The sequence below is a fragment of the Nerophis ophidion genome, linkage group LG13 (assembly GCF_033978795.1).
Source record: "Nerophis ophidion isolate RoL-2023_Sa linkage group LG13, RoL_Noph_v1.0, whole genome shotgun sequence".
NCBI classification, from domain to species: domain Eukaryota; kingdom Metazoa; phylum Chordata; class Actinopteri; order Syngnathiformes; family Syngnathidae; genus Nerophis; species Nerophis ophidion.
The window spans coordinates 16,152,433-16,175,860 of NC_084623.1; the positions used below are offsets into that span (position 1 = coordinate 16,152,433).

Genomic DNA, 23,428 nt, shown 5'->3' on the forward strand with positions numbered 1-23,428 from the left:
CCTCAGTTAACATCTGGCTGATCACACATGGGAAAGAAGAGGAGGTATGTGTATAGACGGGGGGGCGGAAAAAAGGGTGAAGACTAATTTTTTCAACCCACTAAACTTCACTTTAAAGGCCTACTGAAATTAGATTTTCTTATTTAAACGGGGATAGCAGGTCCATTCTATGTGTCATACTTGATCATTTTCGGGATGTTGCCATATTTTTGCTGAAAGGATTTAGTAGAGAACATCAACGATAAAGTTCGCAACTTTTGCTCGCTGATAGAAAAGCCTTGCCTGCACCGGAAGTAGCAGACAATGTGCGCGTGACGTCACGGGTTGTGGAGCTCCTCACATCTGAACATTGTGTACAATCATGGCCACCAGCAGCGAGAGCGATTCGGACCAAGAAAGCGACGATTTCCCCATTAATTTGAGCGAGGATGAAAGATTGGTGGATGAGGAAAGTAAGAGTGAAGGACTAGAAAAAAATATATATATATACAGTGGGAGCGATTCAGATATTTTTAGACAAATTTACTTGGATAAGTCTGGAAAATCCCTTATCTGCTTATTGTGTTATTAGTGTTTTGAAGTGAATTATATTTATATAGTGAAGTGAATTATATTTATATAGCGCTTTTTCTCTAGTGACTCAAAGCGCTTTACATAGTGAAACCCAATATCTAAGTTACATTTAAACCAGTGTGGGTGGCACTGGGAGCAAGTGGGCAAAGTGTCTTGCTCAAGGACACAACGGCAATGACTAGGATGGCGGAAGCGGGAATCGAACCTGCAACCCTCAAGTTGCTGGCACGGCCGCTCTACCAACCGAGCTAAACCGCCCCACTAATGTTTTAAAGACATTATATGGTCGTACTTGTACAACCTGAAGGTCGGTCCCGCACCTTTCTTCAGCACCAGTCGACGGGTGGTGGCGATGCCGATCTCTGCCTTATCGCAAGGGACCCTCTTCGAAACACGATCTTTCGAAATGATCGCTGCATAATACACTGTACTTTGTGTGTGTGGTCCAATCCAACAGTGTTCGCTTGACATCTCTGTTCCATAGTAAAGCTTCACCGTCATCTTTCGGGAATGTAAACAATGAAACACCGGCTGTGTTTGTGTTGCTAAAGGCGGCCGCAATACACCACTTCCCACCTACAGCTTTCTTCTTTGAGGTCTTCATTATTCATTGAACAAATTGCAAAAGATTCAGCAACACAGCTGTCCAGAATACTGTGGAATTATGCGATGAAAACAGACGACTTATAGCTGTGAACGGTGCTGGAACCAAATGTCTACAACGCGTGACGTCACGCGCACGCGTCATCATACTGCAACGTTTTCGCATACTTCCGCGCGGAATTTAAAATTGAAATTTACTAAGCTAAACCGGCCGTATTAGCATGTGTTGCAATGTTAATATTTCATCATTGATATATAAACTATCAGACTGCGTGGTCGGTAGTAGTGGGTTTCAGTAGGCCTTTGAAGCAGGGGTCTCAAACATGCGGCCCGTGGGCCAATTGCGGCCCACGACATGTTATTTTGCGGCCCCTGCCTTAATATGAGAGTTTAATGTTAGTGCGGCCCGCGAGTTTTACATGAATGCCGCTTGCCGGCGTTGTGTTATTTGGGTCCAGAATGGCTCTTTCAACGTTCTGGGTTGCCTACCCATGCACTAGTGGAAAAGCGGCAAATGAGTGAAATCGTCATGGAGACAAGGGTTTTCTTACGTGCCTGGCTGCAGTCACACCGCGACACCTGTCCGTCAGTAATAACAGTCCCCGATACACAAATTGCAGTAAAAAACAAACAAACAAAAAAAAAGTGTTATACACGCACTGTTAATCATGTTCATCACCAATATATATCGAGAACATGCTATTTTGTTATGGTATTCATTATGTCTACTTCAGGGGTATTCAAACTTTTTCCACTGAGGGCCGCAAACTGAAAAATCAAAGCAAGCAGGGGCCATTTTGATATTTTTTATGTTAAAAACCAAAACAATATATGTACAAAAAATATACATTTGGGCCTCCACTCAGGCTTGAGCCCAAGGGACCCTAAAAAGTTTTGGTCAAAAAAAATATAAAAAACGTGTCATTATTCAGTATTATTGTTTGTATTATTATTCAAGGTTTAAATCTCTAAATCAACATTAGGTCATTCTGTCAATATAACGTTATTAAAGATTTAAGTTGTATGCTCTTTTTGTCAAAGAAACCCCTGTTTTTTTTTATGGAAAAAACACAAAATATGTAATATTTTCACCCAATAAAATTTTTAAGTGGAATATTTGAGATTATATAGTAATTGGAGCCTTAAAAAGGTCAATAAGTCATAACAACATTGATTTTAATTTATTATTATTTATTTTATTTAGCAATGACACAACAATTATTGGGGATCCAAAAGGGTCCTACTCATTAAAGTGTAAAAAAATAAATTATACATTTTATTAACTGTTTACTTTCAACACAATAACTCCCACATCAACTTCAAGTCCTAAGTTTTATTGTTGTTTATGTTTTTTGTTTGTTTGCTTTAGGCCCTTTTTAAAACAAAAATAGCTTACTTTTTTACATAGCAAACAGAAAATATGCAACATTTTCCCCAAAGAATATCTCAAAGTGGAATATTTAATGTGACGTTATTGGAGCCTTGAATAGGTCAATACTTCATAATGTCATTGATTTTGATTCATTATTATTTTTTAAAGAAAGAAACAGCCTGCATGGCAGCTTTGTGTTATTAGAGTAAACATTGAAACATGTTCTTGTTACATTTCACCTGTTGGCTCTTTTATAACACTTTTTATGTTTTTGTTTTGTTTTTTTTAATAGTATCTTTACAATTATGTGTAATTTTGATTTATTCAGTAGGTGTGGACGAATCAATCAAGCAATATAATTGTTTAGTATCAATACTAAATTGTGATCGATTTTCATCAGTTTGTTTCTATTTGTATTTTTACCAATGTTATGTGTTAGTTATATCATTATATTGTTGTATTTATCCACCGTCATTGTTTGAATAAGTTCAAGGATTTGAATGAGAGACATTTTTTTTGTTTTGTTTGCTTATTTATGTTGCACTATGGCAGGGGTAGGGAACCTATGGCTCGCGATCCAGATGTGGCTCTTTTGATGACTGCAACTGGCTCTCAGATAAATCTGAGCTGACGTTGCTTAACACGATAAGCAATGAATAATTCCACTTGTTAAAAATAACGTTCAAAATATAAAACATTCTCACGCATTTTTAATCCATCCATCCGTTTTCTACCGCACCTGTTCAAGAAATTGCGTTAATGTTAAGAAGTTATTTATTTATTATCGGTTAGTGTTGGGGCTCGCCATCCTGGGGGTTCTTCAGACCAACAAGCACCGACATGAGAGCCTGTTTCAGGGTGACAATATTGTTTTATTTTTCAATAGGTCTCTCAGTTGCTTTCCAGCAATTGTATTTTTCTCTTTCGTTCCCGCTCGCGCTCTGGCTCCAGCCCCAACCCCGTCTCTCCTCCTGGCTGCTGCTTATAACAGAGCGACAGGTGATTGGATAAAAAGGCCCAGGTGGGCCTTCTACGCTGATTTCGAGACCGGTCCTGGCACATCCCCAGTTTGCTGCAGGCCCGCCGGCCACGCCCCCCTCCACAGTTAGCTTCAGAATAACAATGTTATTACAAAGAATAAGAGACCTATTATACTCTAGAAATGTTGGTCTTACTTAAAAATGCACGCGTTTAGTTGTGTTCAGAGTTAAAAAAAAATATTATATGGCTCTTACGGAAATACATTTTTAAATATTTTGCTTTTTGCCCCTCTCAGCCCAAAAGGTTCCCGACCCCTGAGATAGTCTATAGATGGGGAAAAAAAAGGGTAAAGACTAATTTTTTTTTCAACCCTCTAAACTTCACTTTAAAAGAAGTTGAAAAGAACTCAACGTCGACAACTGTGGGGTTGAGTTTACTGTTAGAATATGGAAGTTCATTTTTGTGTCTTTATTACATAAGCTTTTTTTGGACACTGAATTTATGCAACTGAATTTTGTGGGTTTGAATTTTGTTAACTGACTTCTTTCTTTTTTTTACCTTAAATTATGCTGACAATTTCATTGAAAAAAAAAATTGTGAGCAACATATTTGTGTTTAAAAATCCAATACAAAAATTCAGTCTAAAACAATGGTGTGCATACAATTTGGAGTAAAAATAAATAGTGCATAAAATTCAATGTGGGAAAAATGTAATGCATACAATTCAAGGGTAAAAAAATGGAGCATTAAAAATTCAGTGTAAAACAATAAGTACAAACAAATCTGTGTAAAAAAATGTATTGTATAACATTCGGTGTAAAACATGTAGAGCAGAAAATTCAGTGTAAAAAATGTAGTGTAAAACAATGAGTGCATAAAAATTCAGTGTAAAGAAATGTAGTGCATACAATTCTGTGCAAAAAAAGTAGTGCACATAATTCAGTGTAAAAAACAGTGCAGAAAAATGTAGTGCGTAAAATTCTGTGTAAAAAAATGTAGTGCATACAATTCAGTGTAAAAACATGTGAAAAGATTTAGTGCATAAAATTCAGAGTAAACAAATGGAGCATAAACAAATCAGTGTAAAACAATAAGTGCATACAATTTAGTGTAAACAAATGTGTATAAAATTAAGTGTAAAATGTTAGTGCATAAAATTCAGTGTAAAAATGTAGTGCATAAAAATCAGTGTAAAAATGTAGTGCATACAATTCAGTGTAAAAAACATTAAAGACTAAAATTCAGTGTAAAAAAAAACAGTGCGAACAAATACAGTGTAAACAAAAAGAGTGCATAAAATTCAGTGGGAAAATATTTTGTGCATACAGGGTAAACAAATGGAGCATAACAATAAGTACCTCCAATTCAGAGTAAAAATGTAATGCATAAAATTCAGTGTAAATAAAGGAGTACAGAATATACAGTGTAAAAAATGTAGTGCATAAAATTCAGTGTAGAAAAAATGTGCATAAAAATTCAGTGTAACATTTTAGTGCATGAAATTATGTGTACAAATGTAGTGCATACAATTCAAACTAAAAACAATAGTGCACATAATTCATTGTAAAAAAAAAAACAGTACATAAAAATTCAGTTTAAAAAAATGTAGTGCATAAAATTATGTGTAAAAAATTAGTGCATACATCCATCCATTTTCTACCGCTTATTCCCTTTTGGGGTCGTGGGGGGCGCTGGCGCCTATCTCAGCTACAATCGGGCAGAAGGCGGGGTACACCCTGGACAATTCAGTGTAAAAACAGTGCATAAAATTCACTGTAAAAAATAGTGCATAAATTCAGTGTAAAAAAAAGGAGTGCATAAAATTCAGTGGGAAAAGATTTAGTGCATACAATTTAGGGCAAAAAAATGGAGCATAACAAATATCAGTGTAAAACAATGAGTGCATACAATTCAGTGTAAAATATGTATTGCAGAAAATTCAGTGTAAATACATGAGGGCATAAAATTTAGTGTAAAAAATGTAGTGCATAAAAATCAGTGCAAAAAAATTGTCCACATAAATTCAGTGTAAAATTTTAGTGCATAAAATTCAGTGTAAAAATGTAGTGCATACAATTCAGTGTAAAAAAACAGTGCATACAAATTCAGTGTAAAGAAATAGTGCATAAAATTCAGTGTAAAAAAATTAGTGCATGAAATTTAGTGTGAAAATATTTAGTGCATACAATTCAGTGTAAAAACATGGAGCATAAAAATTGTGCGTAAAACAAAAAGTGCATACAATTCTGTGTAAATAATGTATTGCATACAATTCAGTGTAAAGAAATGAGTGCATTAAATTAATTGTAAAATAATGCATACAATTCAGTGTAAAAAAAACAGTGCATAAAAATTCAGTGTACAATTTTAGTGCATAATATTCAGTGTAAAAAATGTAGTGCATAACATTCAGTGTAAAAAAAATCAGTGTAAAAAATGAGTGCATAAAAATTCAGTGAAATAAAATTGTACATAAAATTCAGTGTAAAAAAAATGTAGAGCATGAAATTCAGTTTAAAAAATAGTGCGTACAAATTCAGTGTAAAAAATAGTTCATAAAATTCAGTGTAAAAAAATAGTGCATAAAATTCAGTGTGAAAAGATTTAGTGCATAAACTAATTCAGGGTAAAAAATGTCAGCGTGAAACAATTCAGTGCACATATTATTGCTGCTGCAAAACTCAAAACCCACTTCCGTTGAAATAAGACTGAAGCACCTTTTTTGCTGGTTCTGAGACAAGACCAATTACTTCAGTCTTAATTTACCGGAAATTAGTTTTGAAGCAACAAATAAATATTCCTGCACTTTCCGTATTTTAAAACACTTTTTAAATATACATTATATATATATATTTTTTTATACTAAATTTAAAAAATCTTACTTTTTAAACACACATTTTGCTCAGAGATTTTAATTCAATGCAAAAAAAAAAGAATCAGTTCACAAAAAATCAGTTATAAGAGTTTAGTGTCAAAAAAGACAAAACGTTTCAAAATAAAAGCACATATTACCCACCATTTTATAAGGTACACCTAACGCTTGTTTGTAGAGGAACCAAATTGTTATACACGCACTGTCAATCATGTTCATCACCAATATATATATTCAGCACATGCTATTTTATTTTATGTCTTGACTTTGTTGGCATTCATTATGTCTACTTTATACAATTATTATGTGAAATTTTAATTCATTCAGGAGGTTCAGCGTGAAACAATTCAGTGCACAAATTATTGCTGCTGCAAAACTCAAGACCCACTTCCATTGAAATAAGACTGAAGCACCTTTTTTGCTGGTTCTGAGACAAGACCAATTACTTCAGTCTTAATTTACCGGAAATTAGTTTTGAAGCAACAAATAAATATTCCTGCACTTTCCGTATTTTAAAACACTTTTTAAATATACATTATATATATATATTTTTTTATACTAAATTTAAAAAATCTTACTTTTTAAACACACATTTTGCTCAGAGATTTTAATTCAATGCAAAAAAAAAAGAATCAGTTCACAAAAAATCAGTTATAAGAGTTTAGTGTCAAAAAAGACAAAACGTTTCAAAATAAAAGCACATATTACCCACCATTTTATAAGGTACACCTAACGCTTGTTTGTAGAGGAACCAAATTGTTATACACGCACTGTCAATCATGTTTATCACCAATATATATATTCAGCACATGCTATTTTATTTTATGTCTTGACTTTGTTGGCATTCATTATGTCTACTTTATACAATTATTATGTGAAATTTTAATTCATTCAGGAGGTTTGGCTGAATCAATGGAGCAATATCATTTTTTCAGTATCAATACTGAGCATAGTATCAGTGTCGAAATTATGATCGATTTTTATCAGTTCGTTTCTATTTGGAATTGTTCAAATATTTTGTGTTAGTTATGTAATTACATTGTTGTATTTATCCACTGTTATTGTTTGAATAAGTTCAAGGATTTAAATGAGAGAAAAATATTCTTTTTTTAGTTTGCTTATTTATGTTGCACTATGGACTACTATTGCTAAAACAAATGCATGTAATACTAATAAGTATTATTCTCAAACTTTATTTAACTGGGAAAACTTTAAAGAAATGAGGATATGTGTTTTTAATTTTTTTTTTATATGGTTACATTTTAGACGGGTGAAACTCAAAACAATGTTTATTTTTTTGAAGGTTTGTTTATTTCAGCAATTAAATTTCCAAAGTGAAACTAATATACAATATGACATAGGCTCACAACATGCAACTCAAAATATTTCAAGCCTTCCTTTGATAAAATATTGATGAGCATGACTTACATAAAAACACTCAAATTCTCAGAAAATGTGAGGTTTTCAAAAACTAAACCTTGATTATCAAAATTATAACAAATAAAGGCTTAAACAATCTCACAATGCATGTAATGAGTTTCTATCACATATTAGTTTCCCATTTGAAGTCAAATTGCTGACATAAATGGACTTTGGAATTTCACCTGTATGTAAAAATATGCAGTGTTGCTCACCCTTACTGTAAATATGAATACAGACTTTAAGTAATACATTGCTGCCCTCTGGTGGCTGCATGAGGCAACTACAGTCACATTCAAATATGGACTATGGCAGTCTAACTAACTTATAATGGGGATATATTGCCTTGGATCAAATAGATGTACATATTCATATATGTTACGAAAGTGGTCACCGAACAAAAATAAAAAAATAATGCTTGGATGGGTCGGGTTTTTTTCTGAAAATAAATAACATTTGTACAAAAAGTCAGTGTTCATGTTCTTCTTAAAGGGGAACATTATCACCAGACCTATGTAAGCGTCAATATATACCTTGATGTTGCAGAAAAAAGACCATATATTTTTTTAACCGATTTCCGAACTCTAAATGGATGAATTTTGGCGAATTAAACTGTTTATCGCTCTCGGAGCGATGACGTCAGAACGTGGCGTCACCTAGGTAGTCAACGCCATTTTCTCCACCACATTACACGCACGCAGCAAGTCAAATCAGCTCTGGTATTTTCCGTTTTTTCGACTGTTTTCCGTACCTTGGCGACATCACGCCTCGTCGGTGTGTTGTCGGAGGGTGTAACAACACTAACAGGGACGGATTCAAGTTGATTTACGTAGAATGTGCATCGATTAGCACGGCATGCTAATCGATGCTAACATGCTAATTAGGCTAGCTGTGTACATATTGCATTGTTACGCCTCATTTGTAGCTATATTTGCATCCAGCCTTTCCCTCCATCCACATTTAATGCCAAACAAACACTTAGCAATCGACGGATTTACGTTGCTCCAGTGTCAAGAGATGCGAAAGTCCCTCGTTTGGTTTTTACCGGCGATGCTACGACAGAGATGGCACAGAGATGGCAAGAATGTCTGGATATCCTGCGACACTCAAAGCAGATGCATTCCCAACGATAAAGTCAACGAAATCACAAAGGTGAGTTTTGTTGATGTTATTGACTTATGTGCTAATCAGACATATTTGGTCGCGGCATGACTGCCACTTAATCGATGCTAACATGCTATTTAGGCTAGTTGTAAATATATTTGAAACTATATTTACATCCAGCATTTCCTTCCACCCACATTTAATGCCAAACAAACACTTACCAATCGACGGATTTAAGTTGCTCCAGTGTCAATGCGAAAGTCCTGATCGATTGATCTGCACATTTTACCGGCAATGCTAAGGCAAACATGGTCGAATAGCTTCAATAGCTATTCGCTCAATAGCTTCAGTTTATTTTTCAATTTCGTTTTCACTATCTGCCTTCATACTCCAACCATCCGTTTCAATACATGCGTAATCCGTTGAATCGCTTAAGCCGCTGAAATCCGAGTCTGAATCCGAGCTAATGTCGCTATATCTTGCTGTGGTAACCGCCATGTTGTTCGTATTGGCATCGCTATGTGACGTCACAGGAAAATGTACAGTGGCTTCGCAAATAGCTAAAATCAAGCACTTTAAAGATTTTTTTAGGGATATTCCGGGACGGGTAAAATTTTGTAAAAAACTTCGAAAAATTAAATAAGCCACTGGGAACTGATTTTCATTGGTTTTAACCCTTCTGAAATTGTGATAATGTTCCACTTTAAAATCTTCTCCAATTCACTTTGGCATGTCAAAGTTTCTTGGTAATTTAAAAAAATAATCGATGACATCATTAAAGACGCAATATGAATGACAGACAGCCCACTGTGTTTTGACTAAATAATCAATCAATCAATCAATCAATGTTTATTTATAAACCTTAAATCACAAGTGTCTCAAAGGGTTGCACAAGCCACAACAACATCCTCGGTTCAGAGCCCACATAAGGGCAAGGAAAAACTCACAACCCAGTGGGATGCCAATGCGAATGACTATGAGAAACCTTGGAGAGGACCGCAGATGTGAGTGACCCCCCCCCCCCTCCTGTAGGGGAGACCAGATGCAATGGACGTCGAGTGGGTCTAACATAGTAATAAATAATAAAGTAAATAATCTGATAAATCTGGAAAATCGAACAATCCAAGACTTTGTGAAGTGTTGTGCGGTAAAATCGGAATAAAAACAAGCAAAAAGGGCAACACAAGACAGCAATGAACTCACCTTTAGTCGTGTTCCAGGTAGCAGCAAACCTAAGTGGAGACAGAAAGATTGTTCCAGGTCAACAATGGTGTGTCTTCCTCCTAACATTTACTAGTATTATTCAGCAAACAAGTAACTTTTCTGCACATCTTTCTTGTCCAAAACCAGTGAAGTTGACACATTGTGTAATTCGTAAATAAAAAACATAACACAATGATTTGCAAGTCCTTTTCTATTTATATTCAATTGAATAGACTGCGGAGAAAATATATTTCATGTTCGAACTGAGAAACGTAATTGTTTTTGCAAGTAATCATTCACTTAAAATTTAATGGCAGCAACGCTTTGCAAAAAAGTTGGCACGGGGGCATTTTTACCACCGCCTTTCCTTTTAATAACACTCAGTAGACATCTGTTCACCTGTGGGATGTTCCAAATAAGTGTTTGATGAGCATTCCTCAACGTTGTCAGTCTTTTTTGCCACTTCTGCCAGCTTTTTTGAAACATGTTGCAGGCATCACATTCCAAATGAGCTAATATTTGCAAAAGTTCCAACGTTAAGTATCTTTTCTTTGCAGTCTATTCAATTGAATATACCATATTTCCTTGAATTGCCGCCGGGCATATAGTATGCGCCTGGCTTGAATTACTGCCGGGTCAAACTCATGACGTCACGAGTGACACTTCCCCTGTCATCATTTTCAAAATGGAGGAAGCTGACTTAAATAGCGGTAATTTGAAATCGCATAAAGGGAAGAAGATTAAGAGCTATTCAGTAAGATTTAAGGTCCAAGCTATTGAATACCGGTATGCTAAACAGAACAGTAAGCAGCTATCTTTTATTAATATACCGTAGCTGCGTGTGTCAAATATGAGTCATTAAATGACTCCCGTCTCCTGGTGGTAGAGGGCGCTACTGATCCTTCTTGCGACTACTCGGCTGCAGAAGAAGTGACAACGAGTGACGTGATATGTGCTGGGAACAGATTTGACGCGGGGGGTCCACGACGGACTTTTAAGGATGTAACACTACTAATCCTATACTGGCTATGTAAACAACCGGGCTGAAATAAAACATGTTCTAGTCATAAATACCCAGTGTATTATTTATACAATAACACTTCATGGTGGCAGCGGTGGGATAAAGAGATCACCCACGGAGCAGAACGGGAGGGGGAGTTGCCCGAGGATAGTTCTGTCGTCGCCCGCACTTGAGGAGCCGAGCTAACTGATAGCAGCCGTCTGATAGCAGTTTTCTAAACTGGACTTTCATTCGAAGCAGGCGGTAATAAAGGAAGATCTCCATCGAGACAGAGAGACTTTTAAAAGTGAAGAAAGACAAGGAAGACTTCTGTAAACAAGTTATCGATGCTTTTGATCAGAAGGAACTGGCATGGACTTCATTTATAAGTAAAGGTAAGACCATAATAACGTTTTTTTTTATTAAATGTGCTTTTCATGATGGTATCCTTACATCACACTCAAATTTTTACTGCATGCCTTTGGTAAGTGCCGGAGTGAGAAGAGGTTTTAAAATAATTAGCGCATGCTTACCTTTACCGCATGCCTTTGGTAAGCGCAAGAATGAGAAGAGGTTTTAAATTAATCAGCGCCCCGGCGGCAATTCAAGGAAATACGGTAGGTTGAAAAGGATTAGCAAATCATTGTATTCTGTTTTTATTTACGACGATTGTAGCTGAGATAGGCACCAGCACCCCCTGCGACCCCAAAGGGAATAAGCGGTAGTAAATGGATGGCTGGATGGATGGATGTACACAACGTGCCAACTTCACTGGTTTTGGGTTTTGTACAAAAATACTTCCTCAGGCAGACTATATCATGGACATGCCAGTCCAACACAGGGGATTCTCCTACATTTGCTCATCAATGACAGTTTGCCAACCTCACATAATTGTAAAATTGGCCTAATACTTGCTGTCACTCTAATAACTACATTTAAAATCACACATTATTGTCTGTAATGACGCTTTACATCATTTTTAAGAACACTTTACAAACAGGGTTATTTGTGTATAGAAAATGGTCATGGTTGTTGGTTTGTAGACAAAGCAAAACTGACTAGCAAACAGGAACAAAACAGCGTAAAGACTGATCCAGGTTACAAACGGGAAAATATTTTTGCTCCCGCCGCTTGACTAATTGCTGAAACTGTCACACTCGGCAGTCACAACATTGCACAGCCTGCACCGCGGTGACATTTCATGCAAGAAACGTGTACATTCCTCACAGTTTCCCCCCCCATTATAAACTTTGTTTTGACAGTTGAATACATTCCCAAGGCAAAGTATTTCGGTTGGAGTGAAGGGAGGGTTAGCTGCTTTTAATGGTTGGTGTTTACTTTAGTTTTTTGTCCACTTTAAAAAAAAAACTATTGCTTAACTTACTGTAGTCAGGCTCCAGCCAATTTTGTGCAAATGGTGAATTTCATCTGATGCATATTTAAAGTCTGGCAGGTCATTAGAGTCCAGACATTGACAAACACTGGTACCTTTTTTTTTTACATCATAACAAACCTGAGTCATTTTAAAGGCTTACTGAAATAAGATTTTCTTATTTAAACGGGGATAGCAGGTCCATTCTATGTGTCATACTTGATCATTTCGCGATATTGCCATATTTTTGCTGAAAGGATTTAGTAGAGAACATCCACGATAAAGTTCGCAACTTTTGGTCGCTAATAAAAAAGCCTTGCCTTTACCGGAAGTAGCAGACGATGTGCGCGTGACGTCACGGGTTGTAGGGCTCTTCGCATCCTCACATTGTTTACAATCATACCCAGCAGCAGGTAAAGCTATTCGGACCGAGAAAGAGACAATTTCCCCATTAATTTGAGCGAGGATGAAAGATTCATGGATGAGGAAATTTAGAGTGAAGTTAGAAAGAAAAAAAAAGGCGATTGCAGTGGGAGCGATTCAGATGTTTTTAAACACATTTACGAGGATCATTCTGGAAAATCCCTTATCTGCTTATTGTGTTACTAGTGTTTTAGTGAGATTAAATAGTACCTGAAAATCGGAGGGGTGTGGCCACAGATGTGTTGACCCCAGAGTCTCTGAGGGAAGTCACAGCACCTGCAGCACGACGGAAGCTCAGCTGATGTCTCCGGTAAGAGGCGACTTATTACCACAATTTTCTAACCGAAAACTGCCGGTTGACATGTAGTCGGGATCCATGTTCGCTTGACCGCTCTGATCCATAGTAAAGCTTCATCTTCGGGAATTTTAAACAAGGAAACGGCTGTGTTTTTGTGGCTAAAGGCTAAAAGCTTCCCACCTCCATCTTTCTATTTTGACTTCTCCATTATTAAATGAACAAATTGCAAAAGATTCAACTACACAGGTGTCCAGAATACTGTGTAATTATGCGATTAAAGCAGACTACTTATAACTTGGATCGGGCTGGAAAATAATGTCTGCTACGACCGGTGACGTCAAACGCACGCGTCATCATACGTGTCATTAACCCCGATGTTTTCAAAACTACACTTTGCGGGAAATTTAAAATTGCAATTTAGTAAACTAAAAAGGCCGTATTAGCATGTGTTGCAATGTTAATATTTCATCATTGATATATAAACTGCGTGGTCGGTAGTAGTGGGTTTCAGTAGGCCTTTAAGGCATACACAATCTAAAGCCAAGGCTCAGTTAAATGTTAGTGCGGCCCACAAGTTTTATATGAATGGCGCTTGACAGCGTTGTGTTATTTGGGTCCTAAATGGCTCTTTCAAAGTTCTGGGTTGCCTACCCCTGCGTTAGTGGAAAAGCGGCAATTGAGTGAAAGCGACAGAGACGTTGCCATGGAGACGGGGGTTTTCGTACGTGCCTGGCTGCAGTCACACCGCGACACCTGTCCGTCAGTAATAACAGTCCCCGATAAACTGGACCAATTCAAACCTTTATTTTTTTTTGTATTGTTCAATTTGCATTCGCTCTTTTGTTATTACACCTGTCCTGCTGTTCGGTACGGTGCAGACTGTAGTCGAGGAGCAAAGGGAAGACGTTCCCTTCAGCGTCCATGCCCTTTTAATGTTTTATAATTTATATTTTAACCTTGTAAAATTGTTACTAGACTGTGAATGTTTAATGAAGTGTAAGATATTCTGTTGAAATAAATTATTTTCGTAGTTTCCTTTATTTGGAAAATTATCAAAAAGTATCGATATACATTTTGGTACCGGTACTACATTATTGGTATCAGGACAACACTAGTGCTTACTAACAACAAAGATGACTAATTCATACATAAATATTTATTCATACTGTAACTGTGCTGCTCATTTAGCTGCAACAAAAATAAAATGGCTAATAAAACATTGTCCATTTAAAAGAAATTAAAGTTAAAGTGCTAAAAAAAAAACAATTAACTTTGCAGCAATTAAAACAAATAACAAAACACAAAATCTAACTTGCTCAAAAAGAAAAACATTATGAGATGTTTAAAACCTGTAAACTTGTAGCACTCTAATAGACTCAATGTGCAGAATTCTATCTTTGATGAATTATTACATGTTGGCTATTTACTAGATTGCATGTTTAACCTCCTCCTCCGCATTGGTGCCTGTTTGTCTCTCTCTCTCTCTCTCTTTCTCTCTCTCTCTCTCTCTTTCTGTGTGTGTTTGCGTTTGTTAAAGTGCCTATTTTTTACGGCATTGCAAATTGACGCTGCTTTAAAAGACCAACTTCCGGATGGAAAAACACGAGTGGTGATGCCACAACTATTGTCGACAAATATAATTGTCAGCAACAAATTTTATTGTCCACAATGTCGACTATTAGTTGTAGTCCTATTCAACATAAATCAAAGGCACTCACATGATCAAATAGTCAGCCATTAAGCAAGTTATGGACTCACCCTCATTTTTCAGGATGGGTACTGTTCACATTTGAACCGATACGGTACTGTTACTCAACAGTACCAATTTTCTGTACTTTTGTGTGGGGTAGCAAATAACTGTTTTCGATAATACAATCCATTTTGTTATTGCAAATTTGGATTTGAGCTCGTTATAACTGCTTTCCAGTTTCATTATCACAATTCTCAGTCTCCTTTGCAGGTATGACACAAAAATTGCATTTGCAAGTCCAAGACGTTAGAAGGCATCAGTGTATACTTGTTGGTGTGTTGGTCAGGTCAGTCTTTGCTGTCTGTTGCACCCTAAAAGTGCTAATACTGTAAGTATTGTACTTATCACTGTAAGTACAGTAAGATTGTATGTTTGCCTCATTCCTGTGATAATATATATATATATATATATATACACACATACACACACATATATATATATACATATATACATATACATATATATATATATATATATATATATATATATATATATATATATGTGTATATATATATATATGTATATATGTATATATATATGTATATATATATGTGTGTGTATGTGTGTATATATATATATATATATATATATATATATATATACGTATATATATATATATATATATATATATATACGTATATAAATATATATATATATATATATACGTATATAAATATATATATATATATATATACGTATATATATATATATATATATATATATATATATATATATATATATATATATATATATACATACATATATATATATATATATATATATATATATATATATATATACATACATATATATATATATATATATATATATATATATATATACATACATATATATATATATATATATATATATATATATATATATATATATATACATACATATATATATATATATATATATATATATAATTAGTTGCTTATTAAAGAAATACTTAATTTAGAGGTTATTTGGACACTAGGGGAACATATAAGGGTTAGAGTTAGGGTTTCTAATAAGCAATAATTCTGAGGTTATTCAGGGAAGACTCTTAGTTTAATAGACAAATATTTTTCCCCTACAATTTAGTGGGTGCAGAGAATATAGTCCAGAAAATACGGTAATTACTGTCCGGCTACAAAGAACTAAAACGAGTACATAATAACTCCGTTTTGTTCTGCAAAAGTAAGCTTCACAATAAAAGCATGGCAGTATTAAAAATCCGCATTGGACCAAGGCAACCAAGAAAATGCACTCCTCGATACTACTGTAATATATTCTATTCATGCAGCAGTACTGTAGAACAGGATGGCCTGACCCCGTGTGACTTAAATAATTCATTTCATTAATTTACGTTGTCACAGGGAAATAAAGGTCACCCAGCAAATGTCTACGCAGAACCTGCACTGTATAATGAAAAGTCGTGACACCTACCAACGGTCAGGTGGGTGGAAAATAAACAAACAAGAAATATAACATATGAATCAATCTGAGAGAGTTGTGTCTAAAAATAAATCTAAGTCTCCAGCAGGGTGCTGCTAAGACGCCCTAGAAAAAAGACACATCTAGCGTGCATAAAGTGCAGCAGCAGGGGACAGAGGCGCAGCTGAAGGGATAACCGACTGAGGAGAGTTTCTAATAAGAGATGGAGATGTGGGAAAAGAGTAGAAAAGTCCAGGAAAGTAAGATTTTTTTGGGGATGTAGAATATTTGATGAACTTTTTTTCCTCCATGAAGACAAACATGCTGTTTGTACAATGGGTCAGGATCGGTTTTTGCCTCATTCCTGTGAGAATCCTGCATGTGACTGAAGCATTAAGGAGCAAAGCTTGATTAATGTATCCAAGACTAGCTGCAGTGTGCTCAAACAACCACCAGGTGGCATCTGACACCAGATAATACTGTATTATCTAGTTCAGTATCTAGTAGATTTAGATTAAAAAAAAAGTGTTTCTGGGGGCCGGTATATCCATTTTTAGGAACACTAATACAAAACCTCACAATAATGATTGAAAGCTAAAAACGTTATGACAGACCGCCTAAAAAACGGGATGGAATTCAAATTTTTTTTACTGAGTGAGACACCCAGAATGTCAAGTCAAGTCAGCTTTATTTGTCAATTTCTTTACATGTAAAAACATACAAAGGACTCAATATTTTGTTTTGCACTCTCCCATGCGTAGACAAAAAGAAAAGAAAACACAACAGTAAAGTGCAACGGAAATATGTCTACCTACTAAAATCACAATATATTTAGTTTCTGTTGTTTTTAAATAGGCTATGGCTGTAAACAATGAGTGTTTCATCAGTAGTGCAAATACTTATGATATAGCAGCAGATTTGTGCAATTTTGCATAGTCAAAAATAAATGTACGTGAAAATAAAGAATGTGGGATTTACCATATTAACTATGAATGATAAAACACTGAATATTGACAACATATTTTACAATCAACCGAAACACAACAAATAAGTAACAAACAGTGAAAAAACCCCACCTACAATCTGAGATACCTCATAGTGATTATAGTAAGTTATTAGATGACCATAGTAACTCATTAGATGACCATAGTTAACTAGTATATGATACAGATTTCAAGCATTAAAAGACTTAGTATAGTTGAAGACTTCCGGTCATTAGAAAAAAACACTGCACATCAGTTTGGTCCATTTTATATAATAAACAAGTTACAAATCATATAGACTATGGGTGTCAAACTCTGGCCCGTGGGCCAAATTTGGCCCGCCGTGTAATTTCATTTGGCCCTTGAGGTAACATCAAATTAACATTAGAGCTGGCCCCCCGGTATTATACAGCGGCAATGCCTCTGTAACACCGCATTCACCACTGATACTTGCCAACCCTCACTATTTTCCCGGGAGACTCCCAAAGTTCAGTGCCCCTCCCGAAAATCTCCCGGGGCAACCATTCTTCCGAATTTCTCCCGATTTCCACTCGGACAACAATATTGGGGGCATGCCTTGAAGGCACTGCCTATAGCATCCTCTAAAGCCTGTCGTCACGTCCGCTTTTTTCCGCCATATAAACAACGTGTCGGCCCAGTCACATAATACATGCGGCTTTAACACACACACAAGTAAATGCAATGCATACTTGATCAACAGCCATAAGGGTCACACTGAGGGTGGCCGTATAAACAACTTTAACACTTTTACAAATACGCGCCACACTGTGAAGCCGAACCAAACAAGAATGACAAACACATTTCGGGAAAACATCCGCACGGTAGCACAACATAAACACAAGAGAAAAAATACCCAGAAGCCCTTGCAACACTAACTCATCCGGGACGCTACAATATACATCACTGCTACCACCAAACCCCAACCCCTCCAATTTTTATTTAAATTTTATTTGATATGCCATTGATATTTTTAATCATTATTATTATCATTTGAAACTGGATTTTGCATGTGACTATAAAGTTATATAAGCCTTGCTTGTTTAACATTCAATGCAAAACTTGTTCGGGTCCTTATTAAAAGGCTAATTTGTTCGACCTTGGCCCACGGCTTTGTTCAGTTATAAATTTTGGCCCACTCTATATTTGAGTTTGACACCCCTGATATAGACTATAAATAACAAAGCCTAACAAAGATATCACAGGAGTGCCTGATTATGATCTAATGACAAAATCATCTTGAACACACTGCACACCTGCGAATGAAGGGCATACTTACTCAACAGCCACACGTCACACTAAGGGTGGCAGTATGAACAATACTAACACTGTCATAAACATGTGCCATATAGTGAAACCACACTAAACCACAACAAAAAAACACATTTTGGAAGATCGCAATACAACATAAACACTACAGAACAAATTCCCAGAATTCCCTGTAGCACCAACTCTTCCGGGACGCTACAATATAAACAAACGCCATTGGTGGATTTACACCTAACATCCACTGTAATGATACCACGTACAATAGCGTATCTAGTTGATACTACGATTGCATCGATATCTTTTAACATCACAAAATATTCTTTGCTTTTTTTTTTAAATGTTTATAAACACAGGAACTATGTCCCTGGACACATGAGGACTTTGAATATGACCAATGTAAGATCCTGTAACGACTTGGTATCGGATTGATACCCAAATTTGTGGTATCATCCAAAACTAATGTAAAGTTTCAAACAACAGAAGAACAAGTGATTATTACATTTTAACAAAAGTGTAGATAGAACACATTGAAACAGCAAATAACCATATATATACAGTAAACGAACAGGTAGAATAATAATAAATTTTTACAGTTTGTCCCTCATAATATTGACAAAATAATAGAATGATAAATTACACTATATTTAACTAAATACATCAGCAGCTAAATTAGGAGCCTTTGTTTGTTTACTTATTACTAAAAGACAAGTTGTCTTGTATATTCACTATTTTATTTAAGGATTAAATTGCAATAATAAACATGTTTCATGTACCCTAAGATTTTTTTTTTGTCAAAATAAAACCAATAATGACATTTTTTGTGGTGCCCTTTATTTAGAAATGTACCAAAAAGTACCAAAATACTTTTGGTACCGGTACCAGTACCAAAATATTGGTATCAGGACAACACCAATACACACACAGAGTGCCCACCGGCATACATGTAGATCGGCGCCTATGCACCCTTGTATTACGCTATATTCATTAAATACATTATACTACTTTAAATTCTTTTCACATAAAAAAACATTAAAAAAAAAAAAGTGAGACGGCTTTAATTTTGCCACGATCAATTACCGTATTTCCTTGAATTTCCACCGGGGCGCTAATTAATTTAAAACCTCTTCTCACTCCTGCGCTTACCAAAGGCATGCGGTAAAAGTAAGCATGTGCTAATTATTTTAAAACCTCTTCTCACTCCGGCACTTACCAAAGGCATGCAGTAAAAATTTGAGTGTGATGTAAGCTTGGACCTTAAATCCTACTGAATAGCTCTAAATTTTCTTCCCTTCATGCGATTTCAAATTACCGTAATTGAAATAAGCCTCCTCTATTTTGAAAATGATGACAGGGGAAGTGTCACTCGTGATGTCTTGAGTTCGACCAGGTGGTAATACTAAGCATGCGCTAATTATTTTGCGAAGCGAGTTTGACCCGGCAGTAATTCAAGGCAGGCACATACTATATGCCCTGCGGCAATTCAAGGAAAGACGGTAAATTAAGTGGAAACCCCAAGCACCTTGCGGCATTGCTTACGTTTATTTGTTTGTGTGCCAACAGTTGTACCGTATTTTACGGACTATAAGTCACAGATTTTTTCATAGTTTGGCCGGGGGTGGGACATATACTCCGGAGCGACTTATGTGTGAAATTATTAACACATTACCGTAAAATATCAAATAATATTATTTATCTCATTCGCGGAAGAGACGAAGAAAATGTCAGCAGTCGTCACACACACGTCAACCAATAAGAATTTGGCGGGGGAGGGTCATGGCAGAAGTGCATTGTGGGTCATGCAATGCTAACTGCTATATGCTACATGCTACTGCCGTAGCTATTAAAATGGATAATTTCAACGTTGGCGGTACTTTATAAAAACTGAGAAGGGCTGAACAAAAATGGCACCGAAAAGGAAATCATGTACTGCAGATTACAAGCTGGACGTAGTGAAATATGCAGCAGAAAACGACAAGAGGAAGCGGCAGAGTTGTTTGGAAGCAACATCGAGGAAGAAGATTTTATCGGATTTATCGATTAGGAGTGACAGATTGTTTGGTAAACGTATAGCATGTTCTATATGTTATAGTTATTTGAATGACTCTTACCATAATATGTTACGTTAACATACCAGGCACCTTCTCAGTTGGTTATTTATGCGTCATATAACGTACACTTATCCAGCCTGTTGTTCACTATTCTTTATTTATTTTAAATTGCCTTTCAAATGTCTATTCTTGGTGTTGAATTTTATCAAAAAAATGTCCCCCAAAAATGCGACTTATACTCCAGTGTGACGTATATATGTTTTTTTCTTTCTTTATTAGCCATTTCCGCCAGTGCGGAGCGATTTATGATCCGAAAAATACGGTACTCTCAGTCGTGTTTTTACTTGTTGCGGACAACTCGACCTCTCACTCTTTATCTCCACGTATATGAGGTATTTTTTTCTAGATGCTTCACAGCTGTCGTTACAAGACTCTATTCGACTGCTGCAACACGTCTTCTCTGCATCCCGAGGTCAAAAACTTAAACTTCATGTCTATACGTGGACTTTGGGGTTTGTTTTTTCAGAAGGCAAAGAAAAGTTGGCACGGGCAAGACGTGAATGTAAGTACATATGTATTTCTTACACTAACAAACTCCCAAAAAAAAGAAGCAAACAAAAGGCGCGCACAATGGCGGAGAACAGACTTGACTAATGATAACAAAAACTAGCAAACTATGGGCAAAAAACAAATCTCAAAAACTGTGACATAAAAGAACCAAAAAACGTACGTGACATGGGCAGGAGGGAAACTATGGACAGTGTGATTAGCAGGCATGGCATGAAGGGAGTAGAGGTAAAGTCGCCAGGCTGACTACCTGGCAACTACAGGTTTAAATAATGCTGTGGAGATTAGTGACAGGCGTGCGAGTGCAAAACATGAGACAGGTGCGTGACATGAGGACAGGTGAAAACTAATGTGTTGACAAAACAAACAAAAGTGCACAAAGTGTCCAAAAACAAAACCAAACATGACTAAAACAAAACATGATCACATAGACATGACACTTAAAGGGGAACATTATCACCAAACCTATGTAAGCGTCAATATATACCTTGATGTTGCAGAAAAAAGACCATGTATTTTTTTAACCGATTTCCGAACTCTAAATGGGTGAATTTTGGCAAATTAAACGCCTTTCTGTTTATCGGTCTTTTAGCGATGACGTCAGAACGTGACGTCACCGAGGTAACACACCCGCCATTTTCATTTTTACATTACAAACACCGTGTCTCGGCTCTGTTATTTTCCGTTTTTTCAACTATTTTTTGGAACTTTGGAGACATCGTGCCTCGTCGGTGTGTTGTCGGAGGGTGTAACAACACTAACAGGCAGGGATTCAAGTTGCACCACTGGCAAGATATCTGCCGCCAGACCCCCATTGAATGTACCAGAGTGTCTTCACATTTATCCGGAGATGCTAAGACAGACATGGCACAGAGATGTATGGATAACCTGCAGATGCATTTGCAACGATTAAGTCAACGAAATCACAAAGGTGAGTTTTGTTGATGTTGTTGACTTATGTGCTAATCAGACATATTTGGTCACGGCATGACTGCCAGCTAATTGATGCTAAGATGCTATGCTAATCGATGCTAACATGCTATTTACGCTAGCTGTATGTACATTTGAAATTAGATACCCACATTTAATGCGAAACAAACACTTACCAATCGACGGATTTAAGTTGCTCCAGTGCCACAAGATGCGAAAGTCCTGATCGTTTGGTCCGCACATTTTTACCGGCGATGCTAATAAGGCAGCCATGCTATGGGTCACTTCATTAGGTACACCCACGCTATGGCCGAATAGCGTCAATAGCTATTTGCTAAATTGCTTCAATTTCTTCTTCAATTTTGTTTTCGCTATCTGCCTCCACACTCCGACCATCTGTTTCAATACATGCGTAATCTGTTGAATCGCTTAAGCCGCTGAAATCCGAGTCTGAATCCGAGCTAATGTCGCTATATCTTGCTGTGGTAACCGCCATGTTGTTTGTATTGGCAGCCCTGTATGACAACACAGGGAAATGGATAGTGGTTTCGGAGATAGCGAAAATAAGGCACTTTAAAGCTTTATTTAGGGATATTCCGGGACCGGTAAAATTTTGAAAAAACTTCAAAAAATACAACAAGCCACTGGGAACTGATTTTTATTGTTTTTAACCCTTTTGAAATTGTGATAATGTTCCCTTTTAAAGCGAACATGATTACAAGCATAACCTCCTATTTAAAAACACAGGAATCAAAACATTTCTACGGGCAGCAACTCCAGACTTTTTGCATGTGTTTACTGGAATAAAAGCGGCATAAATCCACTCCTGCTGCTCTGTAAAAACCACAACTATGGCTGGCAAAATCCCACCTCTAAGGCTGCAGTGGAAATATTTGGTTTCTCAAACAAATAAAAACGCTTAACCTCTCTTCCTGACTACTTGAATGTGCAAATAGAAAATATACATTTAATAAATGTGAGCTCACAGTACAGCACACACAGCAGAGATGTCACCTCCTCGACACTTCTTCGATTCGCTGAAGAGGCAGAGGGAGCGAGGGGCTGCTAAAATGCAGCGTACTGAGGTTTTAAAACAGCAGGGACTTAGGACTGAAAATAACATTTCAACTCCAGATGGCCTATTCTTAGGGCTGGACTCCAAAAACATACCCATTGATAAAAACACGCTTCTTAAAACACTCGCAGGCAAAGAACCCAAGGCTG

At 36.4% G+C, this 23,428-nt stretch overlaps 1 protein-coding gene across 1 annotated transcript in view; it reads right to left on the reverse strand.

The window, feature by feature from the left end:
• The window catches only part of adarb1b (adenosine deaminase RNA specific B1b), a 346,819-nt gene that overhangs the window by 128,718 nt on the left and 194,673 nt on the right, over positions 1–23,428 (reverse strand). Inside the window, exon 3 of the mRNA XM_061918461.1 lies at positions 10,128–10,156. The gene's annotated coding sequence lies outside the window, so the exon portion shown is untranslated. The remainder of the gene's footprint in view (positions 1–10,127; positions 10,157–23,428) is intronic.